Source organism: Gymnoscopelus microlampas, assembly GCF_963454915.1.
Source record: "Gymnoscopelus microlampas genome assembly, chromosome: 6".
Classification (NCBI taxonomy): Eukaryota; Metazoa; Chordata; class Actinopteri; order Myctophiformes; family Myctophidae; genus Gymnoscopelus; species Gymnoscopelus microlampas.
This window is the reverse complement of record NC_139943.1, coordinates 44,094,730-44,106,044: the sequence shown is the minus strand read 5'-3', so window position 1 is coordinate 44,106,044 and position 11,315 is coordinate 44,094,730.

The window sequence follows — 11,315 nt, the reverse complement described above, 5'->3', positions numbered from 1 at the left end:
GTAAGAGCAATATCAAAAATTGTGTTTTGCAAAAAGTGGCCTCGCCAGTGGCGCTATAACAGGCCAATGTGAGAAATTTGGGGCAGAGGTTTTTACTTGGCCTCCAAGGAGTATGTGTGCACAGCTTCATGCCAATCAGTCCAACGGTACCGGAGAATAGCAGCTCACAGACGGACGGACGGACACACACACAGACACACACACACACACCGACACACGGACGGATAGGGGCGAAAGCATAGTCTCGGCCATGCCTACCGCCTGGCGGAGACAAAAATAAAATAAAAATATAGCTGCAAGCAGCAATAAGCAGGTTCGAGGGATAAGGCAGAGGCAGGAAGAGGCGGGCAGAGAGAGAGAGGGAGAGAGAGAGAGAGAGAGAGAGAGAGAGAGAGAGAGAGAGAGGCAGTGTGAGAGAGAGAGAGAGAGAGAGAGAGAGAGAGAGAGAGAGAGAGAGAGAGAGAAGAAAGAGAGGCAGTGAGAGAGAGAGAGAGAGAGAGAGAGAGAGAGAGAGAGAGAGTGCATTAATTAACAAAGTCATGATTTTTGTTCAGTAAATTATATTTGGACTGGGTAAATTGGGGTTTGAACCAGGAACCTACAGACTGGCAGGTAGTGTACTGACTGAGCCATTGGATAGACAGAATTGGATTTCATGTGTGGTAAGTTATCATACTGCATGGATTGCTTATTATGTATATACAAGCTCATAATGCGTCACAGATCGGTAGATCGGCTGTATGTGGTTAATGTAGGTGTTGTATTAATAATTAAATCTGCAAAGTAACAATAACTAAAGCTGTCATACCTGTATGCTGTAATTGTAGTAGAGTAGAAGTAACACAAATGGAAAGTAAAGTAAAAGTACCTCAAAATTGTACTGTGCATTGTAAGCATTTGTATTGGTACTTCAATAAATGTACATAGTTACTTTTCAGCACCATTGAGGAGCCAATCACTGACAGGCTAGGTATCACCAGGTGCACTGATTGCTAGAGTGCAGAGGAACATGGGTTGATATTAATGGTCTTAACTCAAAATGTATATATCACACAGCTTAGATTTTTTTTGATTAAATCCGACAGTGATGTAAAAAAAAATCTGTAGTGTAAAAGTTGCACGTTCATACAATGTGAATGTATATTGTTTCTTGTGTCTGGGTAGCTCAGTTGGAAAAGCTCTTGACTCTCAACCGCAAGGGCATGGAATCGGGTTCTGGCAAAAGCAACACAGCATGAGTAATCTGTTTCCCTGTTGTATAGAGCATTGTTACAGGTATAGGCTCATGTACTTGTTAATGTTGCTACCCTTTAAATGGCCATTGCCAATAACGTGGCATTGGGTGCTTAAAGTTAAATATTTGAAAAACTACACATTATTTCAAAGAAAAAGCCACCAGGCCACTAATGAGTTGTGACAGGTGTGATTGGTGATGATTGAGAGCAGGTGAGAGGGGTGGATCCCATCCATGGGAATAGGGGGAAGGTTGCTGACTAGATGACTCTTTTCTACACCCACCCTCACTAACCTTAACCTCAGTAAAACAAAGAAACACTATTTGTAAAACTAAGAATTCCAAATGATGACCATCTCAAAACATTGTTGGGGACAGGGATCGAACCAGCGACCTATGGATTCACAGGCTGCCTCTCTTCTCATTGAGATAGAGATATGGCCTCCCTGACGGTGTCTGTTGATATCTATAGGTTTTTCCGTCCGTTATGAACCAAGCCTCTGTTTTGCTAACTACTCTAGATCACTGGTTCACAAAACATTTACCAATAAAGTTTTTTTTTGTCTCCTCGGAATGGAAACTAGTGAAAATAGTTGATCTACAAGCTCACAATGCGTTGCTATCTGAAAAGTTGTGAGATTACAGATCGGCTATTTTCACAAGAAAGTATGTCATACATAAAAAACAACTGCTCTCAAAAAAGCATTTCATGTTATTTTTAAAAAATTGCACATGTCTGAATTAACAGGGTCATGTTTTGTGAAATGCTGGGAGATCTAAAGGTCAGAGGTCAAAAGTCAGTGTGAAAGTTGTTAGGCATGAGGAGACGCATGTGTGTATCGAAGTTCATGGCTGTAGGTCAAATAGGGCATGAGTTCTACCTGTTCAAAGTTGGCATTTTCAATTGATTGCTATAGCGCCACCCTTTGGCCAATGGTTTTGGCCATTTGGCATAGCCCTCTACCATATTGCCGAGTTTCGTAAAAAGCGTATGCACGGTTAGGCCAGAACTGCAAAAACGGCGGAAGACAAAGAAAGTCAAGGAATGCAATAAGGCTTCGAGCCTGATAGGCCTCGAACCCTTAATAAAAACACCTATCTCGGTACAGACATAGAGCCTACAAGGTGAACGCTATTCATGTAAAATTAAACAGTCATCCATCTTTCTATACAATAGGATGGGGCTGCCCATTAAATGTCTGACAACCGTTTATTCCGATGTCCCAATAGTCCGAAATATGTTAGTGTGGGGTTAGGGTTAGGCTTAGTTATAATGTGCAGACCAATGGTACTATGGAAAAATCTGCAGTCGGTGTAATGGAATGGCACCCTACAGGAAAGGTTTTTCATTGCCTTGTGGTTTCCTAGTTGTCTCTTGATCAGCTACAGTATCCTGTTCCAAGGCAAAGCCAAGCCCTTCAAAATTTAAGTGAAACTTGACTGGGTTTTACACAATACAAGCCTCTCCTCCTTAAAGTGCCACTTGTTTGAAGTTAAATATGAAAAGAATTTGAGGTGAATTGAATTTTTACAAATTGTGTCTCTGGACCGAGTGGAGAGACTTCACTTATGGGTGCGTAATGTGGCGCACGTAGAAAATGCAGTGCATCCCATTTTAGAACCAAACACTTCTAGAACGAAATAATGTGCATCCAGTCTGAGAACTATAGGTCTGCAACCAGGACCGGGCCCGATGGGACCGGAGCTATTGACAGATTAGTGCCTGTTTGTTTTCTTCTAAGGGCCCGGTTTTGATTTTCATGCCACTATTTAGGGCTCAGGCCAGGCTCGGAACATAAAGTAAATAGGCCTATCAATAAAGTTAACAACAAAAGATTAAAATGTTATTTTTTTTAAAAAGCAGCCTGTAAATAACACACATAATACAAATGCAGCATGCTCAGCACAGTCACACTTATGAGAATCTTCAGTGTATAGGGCACACCTCTACTGAGAAATGCAGATTGTCGGCAGTCGATTTGAGAAACAGAACAAGCATGTACTGTAGCACTGCTACAGCAGCACAATATTGTAAGAGGTACAATTATGTAATATTTAAATTATTTACAAAATGTTTTGGTTAATCAGTCCTAAACGGATAGTGATTTATTTTCAAGCATGCAGCCCGCCCATATAAAGATACAGCCTGTATTTAACACATTAATAACAACCTCTAGTCTACTCGGAGGACGTATAATTATAAAGACATGATCCCCTGGAGTGTGTCCACCCCCCCCCCCCCCCCCCCCCCCGCCCCTTTCCCACAGTGGAGCTAAGGGCATCAGACGACAAATAGGCTTTCAATAGAAGACATTATGGTGATTAAATTCAGACAAATATGTGTTATATATATGTGTGTGTATATATATATACATATGTTTTTGGTTTGTCTGTCTGTCCATATGTACGGTATGTACCATTCTTGTGAACGCCACATCTCAGGAACACCTTGAAAGAATTTCTTCAAATTGGGCAAAAATGTCAACTTGGACTCAAGGATGAACAGATTAGATTTTGGTGGACAAATGTCAACGTCACTGTGACCTCACAAAACATTTTTTTTCCAGGGGGCCATAACTAAGAATGAACTAGCTAATTATGACGAAATCCACACAAATGTCTCGCATACTTAAACCTCTTCGCTTGCAAAGCTTGCAAAACGTCTTGCAAAAGGCGCTATATAAATGGACCATTTACCATTAAACTGGTATACAACAACAATGAAGAAATTAGAGTTTTGCAATGCATTATTTACATATTGTTATTAGATATAAACTGCTGTGCCCTGTCCACCATACGCCATGAGTCTGAACAGGGTCTGTGCTTGTTTAGATCAACAGCCCAGCCCTGCTTTCTTCTTGGCAGACACATCTTTCAGTCTGCTCAAATAAAACCCCATTTACATTTCACTAATCTGCTCTGGGAGCTTATTCTGCAACAGACCATGTTGGGTGGACCCCCCCCCCCCCCCACCCCACCCCTAGTTTTCCTACATCTGTGTCCGTATGTAGTCTTCTCCATTTCCTTTGTAATGTTTTGTTGCATTTGCTGATCAATCTGAGTCTAACTCATCATCATCTGTTTAAAGTCTGCTTTCCAGGCACCGCTGGGTTGGACTGGATCGTCGCTACAGCTTTCTTCGGCCACCTCATGGTCGATGCAGAGTGCTTTCATGTCAGCCAACACTGTCGTCTGAGTCTAACTTTGCCTCGTTAGCGTGTGTGTGTGTGTGTGTGTGTGTGTGTGTGTGTATGTGTGCGTGCGTGCGTGCGTGCGTGCGTGCGTGCGTGCGTGCGTGCGTGTAACGTTTGGGACAGACAGATTGCGAAAGTTGGAGAGTGAGAGAAAGACTGTGATGTTAGTTTTAGCCAAAATATTGCCTCATTATATGACAGAACCCTTAGAATTAGAGCTGCTCAGAGGAGTGAGTCTGAAAGCAATTCCACTCCTATTCTACGTACTTATCGCCATTGTGGAGATGAGACTTAACCGGCAGGATTTTTCACAGACAATACTTCTGCTCATTTGGAAGCGCCACACTCGCTCACTCAGCTGAGGTAAACACAAACAATGCCTTGAGTCCCATGAGTTCCTGCAATAAGACCATCTGTCAAACTGAATGCGAAGCTATTGCCATGCCCATACAAAGTATTGATTTTGGCCACTAGGCCTATATTTTCTATAATCTCTCCTTTCCTACATGCATGAACCACATATGCTACTGCAGATATGGCATGGGTAGTGTGTTTGGTGGAACGTTCAAGGTTGTTTCCCTCATCTCACTCATTTTCAGGCTCTCCAGGCCTCAGGCCTTTCCTCCCCAAGGTTTAATTTGACCTCCTTCATGATAAAGTGGTCTCCAACCAGACAGATAAGGCAGAGAAAGGAATACAAATTTCTTAATGATTGAGCTGGGCCTTATATCGCCTCTTTGTCCTCCAACATTCCCAGATGAAGTTTTTCAAATAAGACTTGGAAGGTGGTCTTCGATGAGGCCAATCCAGCACAGAATCAATTGAATCAAGAGGGGTTTATTTGTCACTCATTCATACAGGTACAAACAGCAAATGTTGGTGGTGTGTTCCACAGAAACTGTGCTAACACAGCAATACAATATAACAAGATAATCATAACAAATATAATAACTGGATGTAATGAAAATAAAAATTTCATACATAAAAATAAGAACAGAACAGCTGATGTTTAGTTAACATACTGTAGCCGCCATTCTTTTACAGCTGGTACGTGAAAGCCTCTCTGGGTAATGGCCATGCTAGTGAGCACTTAAGGCACTTCATGTGCAGGACTTCTATTTGACGAATGTGGCAACGATACAAGGTCCATGTTTCACAGACAGAGGAAGAGTGATGTTGCTGAGATGCCAGGTAGACTGCTACCTTGGTGTGGAGGCTGAGGTTGTTTTATTGAGGGTGTTATAGTATATCAGAGGCAGGATAGATCTGTAATGTAGTTACAGATTGCCCTGCGACTCAAAGGTCACAAGTAAAATCCTTGTGGCAGTAACAGCCAGTCTTCATGAGAAAAATGTCCATAACCCCTCTCTAACTGACTGCACTTTCACTCTGGATAGGCAATGTCAGTTTGCTGAAATTGTTAAATTGCGTCACTCAGTGTAACGTCCGTCACTCACGCATTTTCGTCGTTGTCTGCTGTCCTCCAGGCGGTAAACTGTGCTGGGTAATTTATCCTGACCCTGACAAGGTCTGGAAGTGAGGAAAAGCTCTGCTCTACTGGACACTCTGCTGTGTAATCCCATTAGCGGTGGAGAGGAAGGCATGCTAGGTAGCACTAATACACTGCAGGATTTAGCACCAACACTGAGCTCACATGCCACTCCACCACAGTCAAAGTCTGGAGTGCACTGACTCTACATGATTCTGTCATTACATTATATTGCAATGGTCTCTCGATTGCAATAACATAAGGTTGCTGACGGGTGGAAACCTTGTATGGCCAAAACCATTACTTTTCAGGAAAAGGAAAAAATAATAACATGTGTTCCAATGGATCCAATGGAGTTATTATTTAGTAACAAGCTCTTGTTAATACTTTTCCTTGGTTAAATATTTATAAAACCCAGACAGACATAACCACTTACAACCTGTCATCCCCATTGCGAAAAAAGCAGATATTACGTTGTATACGTTATTACGTATACGTTGCGTTGCAATCAGCTATTGATACTTTCGTTCGTCAGGACTTAAATCATTAAAGGATGGCCAATAGCATTAATTTATGAAAAGAACATACAAAGATGAAATATGGAGAATTGGAGATACATGGTTTCGTTTCTGCCCAACAGCGACTCTATGTGCCTTTTTGACATTATACCTTAAAGAGCACTTGGAAAGCTGTTAATGTTAGTGAAGCTACACGGTGAAGCTGCACGGTTATGAACACAGTTATGCATACTAATTGATTTGTGGCAAAAAATATATAATTGCACCTCTTTGCATGTCTATTGCTACTGTAGGTGGTCTGCAAGGTGGAAAGGCAGATATCATCAGCGCACATCATCTATAACCAAGGTATGCTTGATGGTGTGCTCTAATTGAAATGAAAATGTAATGGCAGATTAAACAATAATTAATGGTGGAAGTGAATAGTGTGATACCAAATATTATACAATACACTGTACATGATATTTTGTACGCCACGATCACATAGGAAATCACATCCCCAGTTGCTGTATGGTATTTACCGGACAGATTTTCATAATCTGCTGGGTTCACAAGCATTGACATGGCACATTTAAGAATGGTCTACTGGCTGTCATTCTCACATCCTGCTATTCATGACAACTTGGCTGATATCTACAGGAATCAGTTTGAAAGGGAAGAATGTGAGGAAAAGACAACAGGTCAGTTGAATAGCAAAGGAAATCTAATTTGTTGTTAGGTTAGTATTCTTGCTAGCTACGCTCGCTCTCATGAAATTTGACATCCATTGCAGTGCATTTAGCAACAAGTGCAGTTCACTCACCCAATATCTGCAATACATCACTTGTCTACTTTCAACACAACAGTACATCTCCTATGCATAACTAAACTTTTAGATGTAGTTGAACCCATATCCACAATTCTCTATTGTTACGCATCACTTCCTGGATGTCTTTTTCATGGACGCATGTCTTTTTTATTTGGACTTGAAATCAAGAAGCGAGGGATTAATCTTGTAAAATTATTGAATGATGATCATAAAGACTTTATTCGATGACCTGATGTGATATACTGTAACAATGTGGTGATAAAATAATCTGACTATTTCAACAATAGCATTCACATTACCTGTATTTAAACACACATTTTAACATCAAATTACACACCGTTCTTTGCTCTCCTGTAAAGTGTGCAACTGCAGATGACAATCTAATTGCTGCGATGGGTGATGGGTCAAGTGTGTTGGATTGCCCAGTATGTTCAGCAAGTTTCAAGAATCTGCAAGTTGATTTTGATACTGAACTGAAATGAACAGAATCCAATTACTTGAAAATCAAACACACCACGGTATAATTTGGAAAATGTTTGGCAGTAATATCAAGTATACCGTGAGTCATAGTCAATCAATGGGATAAACATGCCATACCACCACAATGGTCCTTTAATTACAGAGAGAGAACAGGGAGGTATTTCACCCTACTTGCATCACCATATGACGTTCAACTGCGCCAGTTAACAGCACTTGAGCATACAGCCTGTGTACGTCACAGGGAGCAGGTTCATGTGTTTGGACAAACAAATAGAGAAGACACCAAGAAAGAAACCAATATTCAATTGCATGATTGTTGAATACACTGATGTGTCTCTTTGAGAGCAAAATGCTGCCTGCTTTTTATGTAAACCTGACAGATAAACCCATATATAGCAACATCTATAATGCTTATAAGGTAGGGGGACACCTGGGAAAAAAACAAAAAAGACAAACCTGCATTATATCCAACACCAGCATCCACAATCTCTGTCTCAGCATCGGAACAACATAGTGCGGTGGACTAGAATTACAAGCAGAGCTGCTCCCATGCCTCAAATAACAACTATCGCCTCTCCTCACTTCGGCTCAGATCTCTACTGCCTCTGCATCTTTCTCAACTCTCTCTCTCCCTACCACCACACTCTCTTTCTCAGTCCCTCTCTCTTTCTTTCTCAATCGCTCGCAGCCCCTCTGCTGAGCTCTGGCCCTATGAAAACAAAGTGAATAATTTATGACTGTACAGAGAAGTGTGTGGAGCCGACATTCTATGTATGTACATAACTAAAGCGTCCGCTCGCTTTTTAAAGGGTCGTGGCTATAGGGCTGTGCACGGAGAGTCGTTGACATGACCACGGTCAGAGCTTACGTTCAGACCTCAGTATTGCAACTGCACCTGCACGCACGCACACGCACACGCACACGCACACACTCTCACACAGAAGGACTGAGGAGGACTTCAATCGACTGTGATTGAAACGAGGCAAAGAGTTAAAGGCAGAGGGTTGCTGTGACCGTTTTACAATCCCATGTCACAGCGTGCTTCACACTCCGCCTGTCCGCCTGGTAGAACATTATGGCTCACGCGCATGTTGGCCTGGCACACTTTTAAACGCATGAACACACACACACACACACAGACATACACATTTTAAAGCTTTATTTGAATCCACAAATTAATATTAAATTAGAGGGAAACAAATATAACGGAGTTAGACCATTCATGAACGCCTAAGGGTACAGATACTGTAGCACCTTCTCGTCCATGCAGCCAAGCTGCCTATGACAGCTGAAACAGAGCAGTATTTAGCGAGTTGTTTCGCTTTGATCTTTGTCATGCCAGCAATGTTCAGGCCACTCGTGGTAAGTTACGTACATGGTCCAGGCTTCCAAATATGAGTACGCAGAGTCTACATCTGTACCCAAGGCAAAGTTTGTTATAATTCCAAGTAACGGTTAGTACTTTGAATATGTATCTTGGAGAGCATTGTCCATATAAATCAAAAACACACACTGGGCACTTCTCCCACAGTTGGAGAAAGAGGGTAGCACTTGATCAAGCCCAGAAGTGTGTCAACCTCCAAGTGCATAGCTCAGTGCCAAACTAGATGGGGGTCCAAGCAGCTAATGACTGAAAGGATGCTCGAGCAATAAAAGCTCTGTCAGAGGTCCACTGGTGATTTTATGGATGGCACAGCACCTAATCTCCATGTACAAGCAAGACCTGTGGTAAAATGCCTTCTGCAGCTGCACTAACACTGCGGCCGCAGAGCTAGCATGAGTCTCTGGTATACCCACAATCCTCACATTATTTCTCCTCGGCTGTAACCGCACCTTCCCCAGCAGATTTGTCTGAACTGCCCGGGTCCACTAGGTGTGCTTGGCGTACCAGGCCTCGGTGTAGTGTCGCCAGCATTGCGGTTCTTATTACTTTTTACCATTGTGCCTATTCACTAGACTGGTTATTATGAGAGTAATGAAACTAATAATTAAAGGACGACTTCACCGATTTTCAACCTATCTTCATATAATAGGTCCTCACTAATACTCATGATAAAATGGTACCATTTTCTTCTTCTTGGTCTGTGTCTCATAGGAGGGCTGTGTACAGTCCAGAAACCCGTCTATCAGTGACATCATCGTTAGGCATGATTTTCTTTTCCAACAAGATTTCACATTTTTTATTTAGATTTTTATTAACACGAGAACAATGGCTTCTTTTATTGCATTGCAACTTTCCAGGAATAGAAAGCCTGCAGTTTCTATTAGCTTGGATTCCCCATTGATGATGTCACTGGTAGACGGGACTCTGAACTGTCCACAGCCCTCCTCTGAGACACAGATCGAGTAGAATTTATTTTTACCATTTTATCATGAGTATTAGAGAGGACCAATTATATGAAGATAGGTTGAAAATCGGTGAAGTCGTCCTTTAAGTATAAGTGGAAGTTAGAAGGAATTACCTTTTTAAGAATATGTTTTGTTGACGAGATCTGGAGAGCTCAGCTAACACGCGTCTACTCCATAGCTTGCTCTCTGTACAAGCAAGACCTAGACATAATGGAATCGGTCAGCAAGCCACTAGTACCATATTGTCTCTGTCCAGCCCATCCACTTACTTAGTTGTTTTCCGGATCCCATATTGTATGGACGTATGAGTGAGCCTACCTCTGTCTGACCGCGGACTAACAACAGAAACACTGTATTTCCTACCTGCTGCTGTGTTTGATGAGTGCTGTAACCTGCAATTTTGCCAGTGAAACTGATATGGGTTTTTCTTATATTCCTTTACCCACAGAACTCCATCACACAGAGTGTACTCATAACAACAAGTAAGTCCACAACAATACTATGAAGATGGAGACACTCAAGAGCTACTGTATCAGTATCGGAGGAGGCATCTTTCTTAAATCCAAGATTTAAGACACAGTACATCATTAAAAACATTTCCATCATCAAAGATAGAGTGGTGTCAGAGCTGAAGATGATGGAACGCTAGGTAAAAATAATTATACCATTATAATCATCATGGTAATTGTTATAATGTTTCAACATAAAACTAATGAAAGTTAGTTCACTTCATTTTAGAATCTTCCTTCCGAGGGCATGAGATTGGAACAAGATGCAGTGCAACCCCGAGCAAAAAGGAAAAGGAGTTGTTGGCAAGATCCTTCAAAAGCACCACTGCCACAGCACCGTTTGATCCCAATGCTGCCCTAGAAGCTGAGCTGAGCAGCTATCTGCTTTCTTCTTTCTACCCTCGACAGTGAAAAGGACCCACTTCTATGGTGGACAATCCACCAAATATGCTTTCCAAATCTGAGCAAGATGGCACATAATTTTTTTGGGATGCCAGCCACCAGCTCTCCCTCAGGGAGTCTTTTACGCACAGGGGGCCACATTGTAACTTGCCAGCGGTCCTGTCTGAAGCCAGCAATGGTTGATAAGTTGGGGTTCCTGGCAAAAGAAAAAACTTGCACGTGCAAGCACACACACACACACACACACACACACACACACACACACACACACACACACACACACACACACACACACACACACACACACACACACAGTACATCCGTATAGGTTG